We start from the raw sequence: 19,592 nt of genomic DNA on the forward strand, positions 1-19,592 counted from the left end.
CTGTGGCTTGGAGGGCACTTTTTTCAGTGCCATTGTAACTTTGAACAGTCACAAAGCAAACTGTTGTAAGTCGAGGAGTACCTGTACTTCATCACTTTTTTCCTTTTTTTTTTCTTTTTTGGTCATCAAGTTTTTGACACCTTGCTGGTGACTGGTGGTACTCGGATGTTGTCATATCCTAAAAGTGGTACAATGGGTGAAAAACTTGAAAAGCCCAATCATCTTTCTTTAGCCATTTCAGCAACGGCCTCCACAATGTAATCCTGAAAAATGCTATACTGCTGGAAGCCTGGTGGGTGAGCCCCAAGGGACCTCCTTTGGCCAAGACCTATAATTTAATAGCATTCAGAGACCCAGTTACAATATTTGGTCTCATTGTTAACTCTTAGCCATGACGGCGGCTAAGATATATACTGGAGTGCCCTGGTTTACAGCTCCTGCACATACACTACAATATCTGTTTCCTCAGGCTATGTTTTTGATTTATTTATTTTGTGCTTTCCAATCAGCTGAGTTCTGGCAATTGCCTGGATTAGTCCCTGCAGTGTTCTTGGGAAGATTTTGGAATTGGTTTGCCCTTACCTTCTTCTTAGGTTTGAGAGAGAGTGACTGTCCCAAGGTCACCCAGCTGGCTTTGTTCATCTGATGGGACTAGAAGTCACAGTCTCCCAGTTTCTAGCCTGGGGCTTTAACCACTGCACCAAACTGCCTTTGTGCTTTTAATAATCATGGTCAAATGTAGCACACATTCTATCCTACTCAGCTCATGTGAATAGAGATGCCACCTCTTAACTGATGGCACTTTGGGCCTGTTCTGGGGCAGATGTGCTGAAATCCAAAGAGGTCTGAAAAGGTATCATCCAAGTAACATTCTCTCTCCACTAGCTTTTATTTTTTTAAGTTTGATCAAATAACAGACTGTCAGGTAACAAAGGGCTGTAACTAAATATAACCTGGCTTGAAAAATCTCTAGTGGGGTTTTGGACCTGTCACATTTTTCTACCATATGTATTATTTACTGTAGACTGAAAGTGGAGTTTATTAATAATTCTCTGCGTGTTTTGTTCTACTGATAGCATATTTCTTCAGCAATTTGTTCTTGCTCCTTGGCTGACTTCAATAACAATTGGATTTTCTGTTCTTTGCAAGCAGGAAGGTATGCATTTTAGAAGAACAAGAGCAAGGCTGACTCTAGAAGGGAAGCCTCTGTATTATGGCGAGGCACTCTGAAAGGGATGCAGGAAAAAAAAAGGGTGCCAGCTCTCGTGCAAGCACTGCCCCTCTCTAATATTCTTTAAAGCAGGGGTGTCCATCTTGGCAACTTTAAAGACTTGTGGACTTCAACTCCCAGAATTCTGAGAGTTGAAGTCCACAAGTCTTAAAGTTGCCAAGATTGGATACCCCTGCTTTAAAGCAACTATTGTGTCCAGGGCACAGGTCTGCAACCCGCGGCTCCGGAGCCGCATGCGGCTCTTTCAGCCATCTCCTGCGGCTCCCAGTCCTCTGCTATGTGTACTCCAAAAAAAAAGTGAGACTAAAAAAGTTCAACCAATCAATTCAAATATGCAGGGTAGGTGCATATCTCGCCTTGGCTCCACTCTTCAGTCAAACTCTGTTCTGCGCATGCGTGCATGTATGCACATGCGCACACATTTTTTGCGGCTCCCAGTTTTTCCTTTTGTGAGGGAGCCGGTTCCAAGTGGCTCTTTCACTGTTTCAGGTTGCTGACCCATGGTCCAGGGTCTATGCAAAAACAAAAACGCTCTATCCCTTAGCAAAACAAACTGAATTGGAACCTGACATATTATGGACCCTTAAAGTTATCTCTGGACTGTTTTTAGCAAGTGTCCCTCCATCCCCCCATGCTGAACTTTTGTTCTCAATGACCATGCACAGCCGCTATCCGTAATTCTCTAGCCTCTGCACCAAACATCTACTCAAATGTTTAATGAACCAAACAGTGATTTTCTTCTTGACAAAACATTATTAGAAATGAAATAGGGGATTTAGGTGCTTCCAGAAGAAAGCCAACTATTTATGAGGTAAATAGTTACCCAACACTTTCCAAAATAGAAAACTAAAGAAGTCCAGCTCACATCTTCTGAAAGTAAAGTCTGTTTCCAATAAGCTCTGCTTTTGCTTTCTCGCCAATTTTGGCATCCTCACCGAAGGGACTGGAAGCAAGTCACCCCTTACTGAAGTGCTCCTGTGGGGAAAAGCGTTCGGTTTATGGATTTGGGACCGAGACTAAAATGCATTAGTGAAAAATATGCTTCCAATTTTTCTCTAAAAACAAAATCTGTATTTCAGATGAAGTACTTTATTATGCATTCAACCAACAATTCTCTTTCTAGTTGTTAAGGCGACCATCTGGTTCAGCTAAAAAGTAAATTGAGGAGACAGAATTAGAATTCCAATTTTTAAAAATTATTGGGGCAGGAGGCGGAACACAGAGGGCTTTCACAACCGACTGTTAGAATCCATCAACTTTGGCTTTAAAAAAGGGCTCAACTGCCAGGATGCAGTCCCGTTTACACTGTTGAAGGAGGCTAAACCTAGAATTAAATGTATATGTGTGGAAATGGTTTCCCCAAAGAGTCTTACCCTCTTTCACCGTTAGAATATATGCACAATAATGAGCATCTTTCATATTATTGTAATTGGGTTTTTAATCAGAGATATACGGGTTTTAGATTTTAATCAAGGAAAATTTAATCTATTTTAATTGCTATTAATTTTTGTATTGTAATGTTGTTTTAATTGCCTTGTGAACCGCCCTGGGTCCTACGGGAGAAGGGCGGTATATAAGTTTAATAAATATAAATATAAATATAAATATAAATATAAATATAAAATGTAAATATATTATAGCTCCTCCAGCAACGCTGCCTGAAAGCTAGAATTCATAGGTGCAATCTGTTTTCATTGTCCAATGGACCCTTACGCAAGATTTTAAACTGAATTATTGTCACCAGTATTTTAATCACTGCTTTGAAACAGAATGTATCGATTCCTTTAAAGAAAAGAATACCCTGCAGTTATTTGCAGAACTGAAAACCAAGGAATGGTTTTAAAAGAACTTATGAGCAGAAAGAACCACTTTGCAGAGAATCAGTAGAATATTTTGTTAACTTCCTGCTTTCATCCAAAAATGACATCCATACGTTTCACAAATCCCACTTAGCTTACAGAAATGCAGATCGTGTTCTAGGAAAGGATGATCTTGTGCATAAGGAAACCATCAGTAAAACCAGTGCACCGTTAGTCGTACCATCTGCGAGACTCAGGCACTGTCTCCGTATGTTGCATGAACTGGACCAGCACATGACTGATTGATTTAGACATCATGTGTTATATCAGTGCAATAATTGTATTTCAATCCCATCGCAGCTATAACTCTCAGCAAGGGAGCTGCATGGAATATTGATTTCCTATTTGCTTACTTCAATATCCCATCAAACTGAGGCTCAAAGCAAGATTTTCTGACAGGATGGACTAAACCACAGGTCTGCAACCCGCGGCTCCGGAGCCGCATGCGGCTCTTTCAGCCGTTTCCTGCGGCTCCCAGTCCTCTGCCATGTGCAGTCCAAAAAAAAAGTGGGACTAAAAAAAGTGGGACTAAAAAAGTTCAACCAATCAATTCAAATATGCAGGGTAGGTGCATATCTTGCATTGGCTCCACTCTTCAGTCAAACCCTGTTCTGCGTATGATTGCATGTATGCGCATGCGCACATATTTTTTGCGGCTCCCAGTTTTTCATTTTGTGAGGGAACCGGTTCCGAGTGGCTCTTTCACTGTTTCAGGTTGCTGACCCCTGGACTAAACCAAGACATGGGGGAATTTTAAACTATCATTTATATAAGCATAGCCATGCCTCTGAATGTTGACTGGTTAGTTCAAACACCACCACCACCACCCCAAAAAAAACCCTGAACCTCACTGGGATGATCTGGGGCTAGTTACAACATTTTTCTAAGAATAAATGCCAGAACTGGGAGGAGTATATACAGCTTCAGCTCCTTGGAGGGAAACCGAAGTAATAATAAGTAGAATAGAGTACTTAATATAATACAATAATTGCCCAAAGTCTGAAGATTAATTAGAAACCTTTTCATGAAATCAACAAGGGTAGTTCTTTCACCCTTTTTTCACTGGCCAAATAATGGCCTTCCTGTTGAAATAATAGGTTGGAGACCAAGTGCCCCATTTCCCCATAACTGAAGCAGGTGGTTATTGCACGGCTGCAAGGAAGGAGCTTGCCTAAAGTACCTTAAAAAAAACACGTCTATTATCCCTCTACTTGAATAAAGGGATAGGAATAAATGTGTACTACTGGTTAAAAGTTTGGAAAATAGAACCACAAATAGAATATCAGGAGTTTAAATATCAAGAGTAAGCATGAGACTCTTCAATAGAGTACAGTGTGAAGATTGAAGTTTGTGGATACTTGGCTTGCGTTCTCTATTACCTGTGAATGTTAATGGCACCTCTAATCTGGAAACATCTCCAGAGCCAAATATTTCTTGCCTCCTGAAAACTGCTTTTCATCCTGAGAAATGCACCATATTTGGTGTCATGGGTCTCACAGGCCATCCACAGCCTTCTTACAATTTTTTAAGTCAGGAAACTGAAATACTGTACTGTATTATTAACTCCCTCCTTCTCCCAGATTATGCTGATTGTCTTTAGTCCCAATATTTAGCAGCCATCTGAGTAAAAAAGAAAAGACATTTTCTAGGCACTCAGCCTCAGGAATAGCGTTGTGTGTCTTTCAATAAAACAGACTGGCAGTTTGTACAAATCTATTCTGCAGGTTGTTCTCTGTCCAATGAAAATTTTGCTCTTCTCACACATTGTCCAAAGTTGAGATTTCCCATATCAATTTCTTGCACTAAGGGGCCTTTGCGTGTTTCCAACTTTAGTTAATTAACTTAATTATGTCAGTTAGTTGAGATTTAAAACCAGGAGGAACACTAAAGACTTATTGACATGATACATTTTTCTCCAGAAAAATTAGTAGATACCACAAAATTTGGATCTTTTCACTGTTCTAGTGATATTGCTGAAATATAATACTACAAATTAGGATGAAATAATATATCCATCTTTTTTGATAGACCAGAGACTAATATCTGAGATCAAGCATTGCTCTTGATAAATAATGAATTTTCATACAATGTCAAAATTCACAATTCTCTAGCCAGAAATATCATATTATTTCCTTTTGATATTGCCACATGCCCTTTGAAAATAAAAGGCCCTTTCAAATCCTCCTCCTCCTCCCTGTCTTCCCTTCCTGTATTTACAGAACAGATTTAAGGGAATAACAGAGTTGGAAGGGACCTTGGAGGTCTTCTAGTCCAACCCCCTGGTGAAGCAGGAGATCCTCTACCATTTCAGACAAATGGCTGTCCGGTCTCTTCTTAAAAACCTCCAGTGTTGGAACAACCCCAACTTCTGAAGGCAAGTCATTCCACGGATTAATTGATCTAATTTTCAGGAAATTTCTCCTTAGATCCAGGTTGCTTCTCTCTGTGATTAGGTGCTTTGAAAGGCAGGACAAGAAACAATGGTTGGGAAAATTTTGATTAGACGGATGGATAGAAACAATGGATGGAAATTACTGTCAGGATTTTAGCAATGATATTTAATACAACTATCTTTTGGAATGCTTTACCCATGACATACCTTGACTGAATACAGGGGTACCTCGGTACTCATCATTACTTGGTTCTTGGAGGTGTGATGATACCAATAATGATGAGTACCAAATAGTTTTTTCCCATAAAGAGTAATGTAGTGAATCTCAAGGCAGCCAATACCAACAAGATCTAACTTGTGCATTGACTATCAAATAAATGATGAATATTGGGACAATTTTTTCACGTTAAAAGGCACTGAGTACCAAATTCGATGGATTTCAAAGCAGTTGTGTACCAAGATATCACCGTATTTGATTCTGCGGGGAAAGCTCTCTTCTGCATCCAGCCATTGGGGAAGGCATACTACATATGGCTGTGGGAGGGGGCCTGCTCTGTCATCTTGAAAGCCCTTTCTCAAAAGCCAGCCTGGCATGGCCACTGCCTACCTTTTGATACCCAAGAAATATTTTAATTAAATCATGGTGGACCTTTTTCACGATTCCAATGGGGGGAAAAGTACCCACGTTCTGAAGGTCACTGACAACAGCTCTCTTAGTGGAAGGTAGAAAGGCAAGAGGGAAGCAAGGTTACCCCAAAGGAAATGCGAACATAATAGAGAGTTAGTAGCCTTGGCTGAACTGATTTCTCTAATTCTGCACCTAAAAGTACCTTTTTTATTGAGCTTTAGAGATGGAAATATTTTATTAGTGTTTTGTTTCTCTTCCCCAGCAACAGTCTATAGTTCTAGGTAACCAAAAGGAGGATCTAAAGTGTTAAATGAATGTAAAAGTGGGAAAATCAGCTCTGGGAAAATATTTAGGAGAAGCAACCGTGATATATCATTGCTACAGAGATTGCCCAGTTTATATCAACTTTCATTGCTGCACAGTTCTGCCTGCAATATTGGTCAAGCTTATGGCCAAAGGATCACAAGTTCCTTTCCTGCACATTACCCAAGTCAATTGCAACCAGCTTCCAATTGAAGCTAATTTGAGATACATTCTCTGTACTATCTGCAGAGACTGACAATTTTAATTTGTAATTTTATTTATTGGGTTTTAATTGGAGTTTAATAGGGGTTTTATTTTATTCAAGGACCAAATTTAATCATTTTAATTGTTCTTAACTTTTGTAATGTGTATTGTTATTTTAAATTCCTTGTGAACCGCCCTGAGTCCTATGGGAGAAGGGCGGTATATAAGTCCAATAAACATAAACATAAACAAACAAACTTAGTCTCAATGCATTTGAAGGGCTTCTTCCCTAGGATGTAACATGGTTGCTTCTGCCTTAGTCGACAATTATTTTTCAGCTTTGTTCCTCCCTTCAGTGCAAGCAATTCTCTACCACCTCCTCTTGGTTTTTTTAATACCAGTTTCTATTCCAAATTACAAATATTGTTGCTTACTATGTGCTCAGCAAAATAGCATTTTGAGACGTTATATTATGTTCTAGTGCAAAGATGTCCAGTCTTACCAACTTTAAGACTTGTGGACTCCAACTCCCAGAATTTGCCAGACAGCACTGGGAGTTGAAGTCCGTAAGTCTTAAAGTTGCCAACTTTGGACACCCCTATTCTAATGGAAGAAGCGTGGCAAGTGAGAGGTGAGAGAGGATCCCTTGCAGGGACGAGCCGAGGAGTTTAGTCATCATCTGGCGGGCAAAATCGCTCGGATCCAGACCGGCTTGGACTCTGACTGGGCAGAGTCTAATGTGGAGGAATCAGGCGGTCTTGAGCACGTTATCTGGAATGAGTTCGACCCTGTTTCCCCTGATGATGTGGACAGGATCATGGGGAGACTGAGCACCACCACCTGTTTGTTGGATCCGTGCCCCTCCTGGCTAGCTTATGCGGCTCGGGAAGGAACACGAGGCTGGTTCCATGCAGTAATAACTGCTTCCTTGAAGGAGGGTGTCTTTCCTGCCGCCTTGAAGGAGGCAGTGGTGAGACCCCTTCTCAAGAAGCCTGCTTTGGACCCGGCTGTTTTAAACAACTACCGTCCAGTCTCCAACCTTCGCTTTCTGGCGAAGGTTGTTGAGAGCGTGGTGGCGCATCAGCTCCCTCTGTTCCTGGAGGAAACTGATTATCTGGACCCGTACCAATCGGGCTTCAGGCCCGGACACAGCACGGAGACGGCATTGGTCGCGCTGGTGAATGATCTCTGGAGGGCTAGGGACAGGGGTTGCTCCTCTGTCCTGGTCCTATTAGATCTCTCAGCGGCGTTCGATACCATCGACCATGGTATCCTACTGCGGCGTCTCAGGGGGTTGGGAGTGGGAGGCACCGTTCTACGGTGGTTCTCCTCCTACCTCCAGGGCCGCTCGCAGTCGGTGTTGACAGGAGGGCAGAGATCCGCCCCGAGGTCTCTCATTTGTGGAGTTCCTCAGGGGTCGGTTCTCTCGCCTCTCCTGTTCAACATCTATATGAAGCCGCTGGGCGAGATCATTCGTGGTTTTGGGGTGGGGTATCATCAGTACGCTCATGATACCCAACTTTTTCTTTCCACCCTGAACCAACCCAGTGATGCCCTCTCCGTGATGTCCCGGTGCCTGGAGGCGGTTCAGGTCTGGATGGGGAGAAACAGGCTTCGTCTCAATCCCGCCAAGACTGAGTGGCTGTGCATATCGGCATCTCGGGTTAACCAAGTTATTCCATCCTTAATGATGGGGGGTGAGGTGTTACCCCCCCGTCGATAGGGCTCGCAACTTGGGCGTCCTCCTGGATTCACGGCTCAACTTTGAAGACCATATAGGAGCCGTGACCAGGGGGGCTTTTGCTCAGGTTCTCCTGGTGCGCCAGTTGCGTCCCTATCTGGACCGAGACGCCCTACGCACAGTTACTCACGCGCTTGTGACCTCCCGTTTGGACTACTGTAATGCTCTCTACATGGGGCTGCCCTTGAAGACCACTCGGAGGCTTCAACTGGTGCAGAATGCGGCCACGCGAGTTGTAATGGGGGTTTCCCGATACTCCCATGTAACACCTCTACTCCGTGAGCTGCATTGGCTTCCGGTTGCCCTCCGGGTGAAATTCAAGGTGCTGGTTATCACCTATAAAGCCCTACATGGCCTGGGTCCGGGATATCTGAGGGAACACCTGCTGCCGGCATCAAACGCCCTTCGCCCAGTGCGCTCCCACAGGGAGGGTCTGCTCAGGGTCCCGCCGGTAAGAGATTGCCGGCGGGTGACACCCAGGGATAGGGCCTTCTCGGTGGGAGCGCCTGCCCTCTGGAACCAGCTGCCGGTGGAGCTGAGGACTGCCCCCGACCTCCGATCATTCCGCCGGGGCCTGAAGACCTGGCTCTTCGAGCTCTCGGGCCCAGACTGAGGAGAAATTTTTAATTTGGGTTTTTTTTTAATTGAGTACAGGGTCAATTTAATATTTTTTAATTTGGTTCTTAATTTTTGTATTTTGGATTTTTAATTCCCTGTAAACTGCCCTGAGTCCTCAGGGAATAGGGCGGTATATAAATATAACTATAAATAAATAAGTGTCTTAGACTTGAGCTCCATCTGCTACCTGCTCCTGTGTGTCAAGAGGTTCTTGGATAGCTTTTCTCAAAATAAAAGGAGAATAACAGAATAACAGAGTTGGAAGGGACCTTGGAGGTCTTCTTGTCCAGTCTCCTGCTCAGGCAGGAAACCCTATACCGTTTCAGACAAAATGGTTGTCCAATCTCTTCTTAAAATTTTCCAGTGTTGACGCACCCACAACTTCTGGAGACAAATCGTTCCACTGAGTAATTGTTCTAACTGTCAGGAAATTGCTCCTTAGCTCTAGGTTGGTTCTGTCCTTAATTAGTTTCCATCCATTGCTTTTTGTCCTACCTTCAGGTGTTTTAGAGAATAGGTTAACCCCCCTATTCTTTGTGGCAGCCCCTTAGATTTTTTTTTTAATCCCATTTATATCCCACCCTTCTCCGAAGACTCAGGGTGGCTTACAATCTAAAGCACAAATCAATGTGCTTAGCAACAGCCTTCATTCTATGTATATGCCTACTTATTAGGGCTTTCGCCCCCCCCCCCAGCAGCATTTTTACAAAGTCAGCTTATTGCCCCCAACAATCTGGGTCCTCATTTTACCTACCTCGGAAGGATGGAAGGCTGAGTCAACCTTGAGCCTGGTGGGACTCGAACCTGCACTAATTGCAGGCAGCTGGTGTTACTTAAGGAGGCATTAGCCCACTGCTCCACCAAGATTCTTAAAGATTTTGGAGTACTCATATCAGGTCACCCCTGTTCCTTCTTTTCACATGTCACTAGAGTAGATATATCCAATTCCTGCAACCGTTCTTCATATGTTTTAACCTCCAGTCCCCTAATCATCTTTGTTGCTCTTCTCTGCACTCTTTCCAGAATCTCAACACTAGAGTCTCCATAGAGTTAAGGAACCGTATCCTTGCCCAGATCTGATTTTGGATCTATTCGTGGATTTTTAGAGGGAAATTAAGATAGCAAAAAGGACCAATTCTGTCTTTTTTTAAAAAAGCTGGAAGAAGCATGTCTTCTGTCCTCAGTAATTTTGCCAACTGCTTCACTTGGATGAACGTATTAATGGGCAAAGACTACTATACTTTTTCACCTTTTAGTCTTTAAGGAAAAACCAGATATTTGTTTGTGGCTACCAAAATGTTGAACTAAAATATCTCATGCACTGGCTCTCACAGGATGAGCACAGTTGTTATATACGTAGACATAAGGCAGAACATTTGTTTAAAATGGTTATAAGGATAAGGATAATACTAAACACAAGAGAGGTAAAAATAATAGGGAGAGGAGGGAGAGTACAAGGCTTAAAATAAAGGTTGTGAAAAATGAAGCCCACCAGAATGTATTTCAGAGACCCAGGGCTAGGTTCTTATAATGGACAAAATGTTGGGAATTGCTTCCCCCCCCCCCTTTTTGAGAAGTTATGAAGGGCAAAAAGGACAAGCTTTAGAATTTGCAAAAGATTCATGCATCATTTCATCCCAGGGAACCTCATCACAATCGCACAGTCCTGGTGGACCACCACTTAAGTATGATTCAGCAGTCTGCTGTAGCTGCCAAAAAAGCCAATGCAGTTCCCAGGCCGCATCAACAGAGGGATAAGATCATGGGAATTAATAGTACCGCTTTATATTGGACTAGTGAGGGCACACTTGGAATATCGTGCCCAGTTCTGTTCACCTTGATACAAAAAAGATGCTGAGGACTTAGAAACAGTGCAGAGAAGAGCAATAAAGATGATCTGGAAGCTAAATCATACGATGGGGTACTAGGTATGTTTAGCCTAACAAAGAGAAGGCTTAGGAGAGACATGATATCCATCTTCTAATACTGCAGCCCCCAACCTTATGGGCATCAAGGACTGGTTCCGTGGAGAGAGGTTTTTCTGCGGACCAGGGGGGCTTGGTTTTGTGTGTTGCCTGCATCCCGCAGATGGGGCTTCGCTTGTTTGGGCGGCCCAGTTTCTGGCATGCTGCAGCCAGGTACCGGTCCATAAACTGGGAGGTTGGGGACCCCTGTTCTAATACTTGAAGGACTGTCACAGGGAAGAGGAAGTCAATTTATTTTCCAAGCCACCTGAGGGCAGGACAAGAAGCAATAGGTGGAAGCTTGTCAGAGGGAGATCAAACTTGGGACTAAGGAGGAATTTCCTGACAGAACAACTAATCACTACAACAGCTTGCCTCCTGGAGTGGAGGGTGCTCCATTGCTGGAGGTTTTCAAGAAAAGATTGGACAACTATTTGTCTGGGATGGTATAAGGACTCCTGCCTTGGGCAAGGGTTTGGGTTATAAGACTTCCAACTCCCTTTCAACCCTATGAGTCCACCTCCTTTGGCATGCAGCCCTCTCTGCATGTCAAACAAAGCCCAGCCCTCACACAATGGAGTTTGGGCAACTATAATAAATGTATTGAAAATAGTGTTGAATAAATAAATAAAGCACAGTGGGATTTCTCTCCAGTAAGTTGATGCAAGAGTGTAATTTTACAGGGAGGAAGGGAGGAAGGAAGGAAGGAAGGAAGGAAGGAAGGAAGGAAGGAAGGAAGGAAGGAAGGAAGGAAGGAAGGAAAGGTTTTGAAGGCATTTAGAAGCAGGAAAAATCTAGTAGTAACAGAATCAGATAGTGATGAATGTTTTAAACCCAGCATGTCCTTTCTTTGTGCACACATACAGAGATCCCTTATGGCCAGCATATGTCCATACATGAGTTGCTGCTGAGGTTTATTAGTTGAACACATAGACACTGAAAAGCTGTTATTGTGATTTGCTCAAGCATAAGACCAGCACAATCAATGACAATTTTAATATGAGATTTATATCGGCAGATAGGCAGGGAGTAATCCACAACTTTTGACAACTAATGCTAAGCAGTAGGCCTAGCAATGGCATGAAGGTAAACTGTGATGAAGTATCAAAGTTCTACTTTTAATTTTGGATAATAAAGACAAAAACTGCATTGTTCACTTTCTCTCTCCTACACATACAAGTACAGCCCTTATATTGTCTTTTCCTACAGACCTACTCCACTTAGATACTATGCTAAATGTTAGACAGGTGAGACCATCTAAAGAAAATCTAATTGATATATTACTAAAACTTTCATGTCTGCAACCTTTAACTGGGTGAAGCCAGTGCATGATAAGGCAAAACCTTCCAACCAAGGTACTTCAAATGGGCTAACCTAGAAAATGCCAGCACCCTTGACTCCCATGGGAATGAAATTTTGCAAAGTTGTTCAGTGTTGTTGCTGCTACTGCACTGCCATGATCTTGTAACCCTCATTGGGTGTTTCCTGACACCTTCCCACAAGTCAGTCTACAAGGCTGGGAAGCTTGCAGGAGAATGTCAATGGGAAACCTTGCAGGGAAGGTTGCAAGTTGCTCAGGTAAGTTCACCACACCCACACAACCTATGCAGGCCCTCTGTGTTCATGAATATACCTGATAGGATGACCTAACAGGTCACAGGTTGTGTAGTACAGCTTCAAAATATGTTTTAGTTTCTATCATGATATGCATGAGTTCCCCAAGGATGCTCTTATGCACAGAATGGCCATTGGATATCTTATCTTTAAATCCACATGTATATCCTTTCAAACTCCTTTTCCATTAGCTTCTTACATGCCAGTAATTTAGAGCCCAGTGCAGCGTTAGCCTCCATCCTACAACCACATTTGCAATATAAATGGTATGTCCTTGAAGGCGTATTGTGTGCTATGGAAAAAAATGTCTATTGAAAGACAGTTTTCGTTACAACCTAGAATTATTGATAAAGGTATGGAAGGTTGCTCTTTCCAAACCTTCCTTTTATACCATGATTTAATTTCAACCAAAAATGAATCAAACAGCTTCCTATCAGTGGCACTAGGTGTCACTACTGCTTGAAAGGAGAACAGTACCAGCTAAGAGAAGAAAAAAAAAATGCAGGAAAAACTTTGGAACAAATCTCCTGCCCCTGAGAAGAGATGTGAAACTTGGGAAATATTCTAAGTTGCAGTTGCACAACAGCATCAGCTTCACTCTCAGGCTAATATCCCAGTGACACAACTATATCTTGCAGCCTCAAATCTGTACATCTTTCACTTCAGCCCTAGGAGTGCCATTCAGAGCTAAAGCTGCTGGTGATGACCTATAAAGCCCTAAATGGCTTGGGTCCGGGATATTTGAGGGAACACCTGCTGCCGGCATCAAGTTCCCTTTGTCCTGTGCGCTCCCACAGGGAGGGCCTTCTCAAGGTGCCGCCGGTAAAAGACTGCTGGCGGATAACACCCAGGGGGAGGGCCTTCTCAGTGGGTGCGCCTGCCCTCTGGAACCAGCTGCCCGTGGAGCTTAGGACTGCCCCCGACCTTCGTTCATTCCGCCGGGACCTGAAGACCTGGCTCTTTGAGCTTTCCGGACCAGGCTGAGAGTTTTTAATTGGGGGTTTTATATTTTTCAGGGATCAAATTTAATTATTTTTAATTGTTTTTAACTTTTGTATTGTATTGACGTTTTTAATTGCCTTGTTAAACCGCCCTGAGTCCTACGGGAAAAGGGCGGTATATAAATTTAATAAACTTAAACTTAAACTTCTCACTCATTTGGAATGGAAGAAAACAGGCCACAATATAACACAGCGTTTGGGTGGGGGAAAACACTCCCCTATTGTGGAAAGAAGGCTTGTGTGTTTGTCAGGGAGTAGGACATGACTGTCTCCCTTCAGCCCTACCCCAAATTGCTCATATCAGTGTAGAAAATCAAGCTGGACAGTTTAAAAAGAATCAGGGATCGTTGGGTTTTGTTTTTTTTTACTTCTTCAGTACAATTAAGGTCAGGTTGATTTTAACGTTGCTGTGGAATTTATTCAAAAGCTGAGAAATTAGGCATTGAGAGGAAGGATGAGGCAACCGTTCCCATGGAAGGGAGAAAAAAAAAGCTTTCTCCCAAGCCCTACAGAGCTGCAGCATCACAAATCACAAAATGGAAGCTTTGTGATTTCAGCTACAGTGCCGCTAAGCCGGAAGAAAATCAGCTTACGTGCCCAAAGAGGATAACCTTCTGGGAATAACATGGCAGGGATCAATGCCAGATTAGCACAAAAAACCCTGTGAGGACTTTTCCAAAGTCCAAATCATAAAGAAGAAAACACAGGAAGCCCCTTACAGACCCCTACCGGATTTTTCAGTCTCCTCTGACATTGGCATGCGGTGTTTTTAACACTCTAGAACAGAACAAAACAAACTGCCTATTCTGGACATAAATGCGAAGACAGCTGAAACCTTCATTTCCATACACTTAGGGTCATATTTCAGTTTTGCCTTAGCACAATGTATGAAGTCCTCTATTGTGTTTATTCAACAAATACACTTAATGTGATGAATGAACTACCTTTCTAAAGTTATGCAGCACTTATATCTTTGGTAGCATTTCCTATCTATCTATCTATCTATCTATCTATCTATCTATCTATCTATCTATCTATCTATCTATACACACACACACACTTTCTGGAGATTGTGCCTACACACACAATCAAATGTAGACACCAGGGTAATATAAATTCTGTGCAGTACATATATCAGGTTTGCATATCAATAGGTTATGCATAAAACATTATGGGAAGGGCACAATCCCTACTTGATTGCTGAAAATCAGCTCTCTCTGGAGATTTCAGCAGCTGTGCCTAATTATACCCAAACCTCTCTGCACCAACCATAAGAGCTAGAAACACGTCGAGGAAGGATGAATGCTGCATCCCAACCTAACTATGTGCCCTATCACCTGTGCCTACTACATCAAATCACTGAACTGGTTTAGACTTCCAAAGACTCTAGATTCTAATGCTGATTTCTTAATTCAGTTGTCATTTCAAATTCATAAGAATAGTAGTGAAAAAAATCAATACTAATGAACTTCTGTTACAAATCTCTCATATAGCAAATATTCACAGATCTCTTTGCCAACTGAAGAGCATCTTATCACTACTTTTTGAGAATGTTCCTTTATACAAACTTACAACTGTTTTGTTGGCAATAGGACCTGGTCCAGAGATCCATTCTTGCCACGAATAGCATTGCAGCAAACTTCAGTCCTGAAATGCTGCATGGAAGTTTTTGATGATAAGCCTGTAATGCCATCTAGCGAGAGAAAGCGTCTACAACCTCTGCAGAGCAGAAGAAACCGGATCCCGCTTGATGCTGCATTTTATTATGTACAAAAAAATGGTAATTCTAACGCTTATGGGGGAAAAAAAACATGTGTAAAATATTTGATTGTTTTTTAATACATGGAATGTTATGAATCAGATAAACTTTCCAGTACTGTCTAAAGTGCAAAAATAAACAATTCTAACAAAGGTATTATTTAGCAGGTAATTTTGAATTTGTCCCTTCTCCTAGATCCACACGGCTACCTTGACTTTCTACCTGCTTCTGTTTACAATCCCAAAACTGTTCCCAAGTCTGCCTCTTGAGGGGATATTATTCACATTAAAGACTCCTGGAATCCAAAAGGACTCATATAAAATGCACCAATAACAATGCAACGTTAAAATATTCGCAATTTAAAATTTTATTTAAATTTTTTTTAAAAAAATCAACGCAAAATATGTAACACAATCAAATCCATGCAAGATAGTATTATGGCCCAAACGCCTTCCAGAAAAGATCTATTTTGAGGTGCTTCTAAAAAGCAGGCACTGGGAGCCAATCCAATGTCCATTAGGAGGCTGTTCCAAAAGACCAAACTGCTATTTAAAAAACACAGCACCTCCAAATGTCTAAGGAGATTCTCAGTCATCTTCAAAGAAAAACAACAAAGTCCAGTTGCCTCGTGGAAAAAGCACCTTTGGGACAGCACCTCCAAGTCCTGGGCCCTTTCACCTCCCTAGGGTGGATAGCCACTAACAGCTTCTCCCAGTTAGATCAAACTGGGCAGTCCAATTCCAAAGGGAGAAAGCACATAACTTGGCACAAAGTCATGTAGGGCTTTAGAATTAGCACCAGAACTTTTTCACCTGAGGCTGATTGGCAACCAGCACAGAGTCCTGGAAAGAAATGCTACTGCAGTAGATATGAAGGAATAATTCAGGAGTCCAAAGATTACACAATCCGGAGACTGAAGCAAGAGTGAGGAAAAAACTCAAAACAGCCTTGCCTTGATTTTCTTGTATAAGATAGCAATAGCACTTAAACTTATATAGCCTTTACAGCCCTCTCTAAGCAGTTTACAGAGTCAGTATATTGCCCCCAACAATCTGGGCCCTCATTTTACCAACCTCGGAAGGATGGAAGGCTGAGTCGACCTTGAGCCCGTCAGGATCGATCTCCTGGCAGTGAGCAGTGAGTTAGCCTGCAGTACTGCATTCTAAGCACTGCGCGACCACAGCTCTAAGATGGAATAAAGAGAAACTTAGGTAGCTTTCAAGATGAATGTCATCCCTTCAAAGAAACAGACTCTCCTACTTTGTTGGTGCTGGATAAAATAATAGAATCTTAAAAACCTGTTTCTCTCTGGAGGTCACTTCCATTGCAGGCTGTAGGTTCTTTTGGATGGTGTGGAAAATAACTGGAAGTAGTGAAGAAATTTAAAAACAAATATAATAATAATAATAATATATAAAGTTGGAAGGGACCTTGGAGGTCATCTAGTCCAACCCCCTGCTCAGGCAGGAAACCCTATACCATTTCAGGCAAATGGCTGTCCAGTCTCTTCTTAAAAACCTCCAGTGTTGGAGCATTCACCACCTCTGGTTGTTCCACTGGTTAATTGTTCTAACTGTCAGGAAGTTTCTCCTTAGTTTTAGGTTGCTTCTCTCCTTGACTAGTTTCCATCCATTGCTTCTTGTCCTGCTTTCAGGTGCTTTGGAGAATAGCTTGACTCCCTCTTCTTTGTGGTAGCCCCTGAGATATTGGAACACTGCTATCATGTCACCCCTCACCCTTCTCTTCATTAAACTACACATACCCAATTCCAGCAACCGTTCCCTATATGTTTTAGTCTCCAGCCCCCTAATCATCTTGGTTGCTCTTCTCTGTACCCTTTCTAGAGTCTCGACATCTTTTTTACATCGTGGTGACCAAAACTGGATGCAGTATTCCAGGTGTGGCCTTACCAAAACATTGTAAAGTGGTATTAGTACTTCACTTGATCTTGATTCTATCCCTCTGTTAATGCAGCCTAGCACTGTGTTGGCTTTTTTGGCAGCTGCAGCACACTGCTGGCTCATATTGAAGTGATTGTCTACTAAGACTCCTAGATCCCTCTCGCAGTTACTACTACTGAGCAAGGTACCACCTATATATATATATGCTTTTAGTATTATCATGTAATCATATTTTATATTTTATAATAATCATTTTATAATCAATTGCCCGAGTAGATGCTTTGAGTATATGGGGAAAAATACAAGCCTCAAGTGGAGGAGGGGGAGAACAGGAGTTACCATGGGACCCAGTGTGAGTCACCATCTAGGAATTGTTTTTAAGTACCTTCTGGTGCCTGGTACCCCAGGCAGGTGTAGTAGAAGATGGGAGACATCTCTCCTCTATAATTGATAGTAGGGGAGGGATCTTATTAGTATAATGTAAGCAAACAGGGGCAGAGATAATGTATTCTGTTTAGGCACTTCTGATAGATTGTAACCTCCAAAGCCTAAGCCAATGGGGCCATGGGGGAGGGAATGGGGCGTCGCAATAGGATGTATAATAATATGTGATTTTGGAATTTGGGGTGTGGTTCAGTGCTTGGCTACATTGCATTGTTTGCCTTCCTGAATCCACCACGCTTTGCAAACCGTTATTTTTTTAGACTTTGTTGTGAAGTCTAACAAACTTCTTTTCTATTTTTAACTCAGAGTGGATTTCAATTTGTGACTATTTTTGTGTCTAACAATGGGAAAAGAAAAAAGTAACCCTAGGTGTCCCAGAGATCCATTTCCCTTTCTGTACCCTTCTAGATGCATAGAGGAGGGTGTATTTTTTAAATACATTCTTCACAATTCAATCTGAAGAGCTGGAATATGATAAAATGGGAACAGTATTTAGACAGCGTGGGAGGTACCAGCTGTTAACTGAAAGCCTCCTCAAGGCTTCATTATATTCATATTGGTCCTCTTTCTTATCAATTTTGGGACAAATCCTCTCCTTGGTCTGTAGTTAGCAGGCTCATAGGAAGACCAAAGGGCAAGATTTCAATTATATGTTTCTGTATTTCAAATCTTTTCTTCCCTCAGGCAAGATTATTATATAAACCTGACTGGGCAACTCTGAACTTACAGGCAAATAAAATGTTATGCCTGTCTCTGCGTGGGTTTCAATGCTTATTTCAGTGAAAACATAATCCATTGAAATTGTTGGTATGGAAGGGGTTTTACCTTGGAAAAAGTGATTTCTAGAAGTCGAACAATTCTGTGCATGTAACCTGATCATAGCTTGTGTAGTAAATGTGCTTTGTATGTCAGATTCCAGATTACACTTATAATGCAGCTCACCACATACACAAATTAAGAAACCCCAGCATATTCCTCCAATGGAGAATGTTTGATCTTTTTAAAAAAAAAACAGAGAGGATTCTGCAGAAAAAAGCTGCATGAGGAATAAGGTTTTCATCTCAGCAGCTTCTGTGAACATTTGCTATCTCCAAGAAGCTGGAGAAATCCAGACTTCAAACACAATTTACTTTAAAATTGAAGAAATAAGCAAAATGTGTACCCACTAAGTTGTGGTAAGCTACTTTTTGGTATTGTGCTAAGTTTCATGTTCTTTGTCTCACTATACAAATTATGGAATTAGGTATTTTTGAGCTCCCATTCATACTTCAGGTTGTATTCATGAAGACGGAGGGGGGGGGCAACTGTATTAAAAATTTTCCAATCTGATATTTTAGGTAAAGTGCTCTTCATCTGTAGGAGAAAATTATATATTTTTCCCAAATATTCTTTAACTAATGTGAAAGTTACTGTATTTTTGTAATCTGGGGAGCTCCATACCGAATGTGATTTTAAAGATTAAAAAGACTTTTCTGCATTTTATTGTTTTTTTCTATTTGAATTACCGTAACTTTGATTTTGTTTATCTCCTGTGATATTGATTTGTCTTTCAAGGTGGGAGGAGAGCTGATTCTTCTAGCCACCACTTTTATGCTGCGTGCCTAGGAGAGGGCACTATAGAAATTATTCCAATTTTTGCATTTTGATTTTTTGTGAGAGCATTATTTCCTTTGCACTCCAGATTTAAACTGTGGACGACAGGTGAAGCACCTTAAGATACAGGGTAGTGGTAGGAGCTTCCAAGCTGCTTCTCTGAACCAGGAAGCAGAATCAGGGCATGAAGCCCCAAAACAACTTCTGAGAGAGGAGATTTATAAAGTCCTACCTTTTACCTTGCAGGTTTCCTGGATCATGTTTTCTCAGAAATGATAATTAAAGTGAGGCTTCCTGTTATGTGATCCAACTTAAAATTGCATCAAAAAGGAGCACCCAT

The 19,592-nt window shown here is 41.8% G+C and overlaps 1 long non-coding RNA gene across 1 annotated transcript in view; it reads right to left on the reverse strand.

The window, feature by feature from the left end:
* LOC310635469 overlaps positions 1–19,592 on the reverse strand; it is a 21,755-nt gene continuing 2,163 nt past the window's right edge. Inside the window, exons 2-4 of the long non-coding RNA XR_014491420.1 lie at positions 16,613–16,677; positions 16,388–16,499; positions 1–178 (exon numbers count right to left, since the gene is read on the reverse strand). This is a non-coding gene — a long non-coding RNA (uncharacterized lncRNA). The remainder of the gene's footprint in view (positions 179–16,387; positions 16,500–16,612; positions 16,678–19,592) is intronic.

Source organism: Vipera ursinii (genome assembly GCF_947247035.1).
Source record: "Vipera ursinii genome assembly, chromosome: 2".
In the NCBI taxonomy this organism is placed as follows: domain Eukaryota; kingdom Metazoa; phylum Chordata; class Lepidosauria; order Squamata; family Viperidae; genus Vipera; species Vipera ursinii.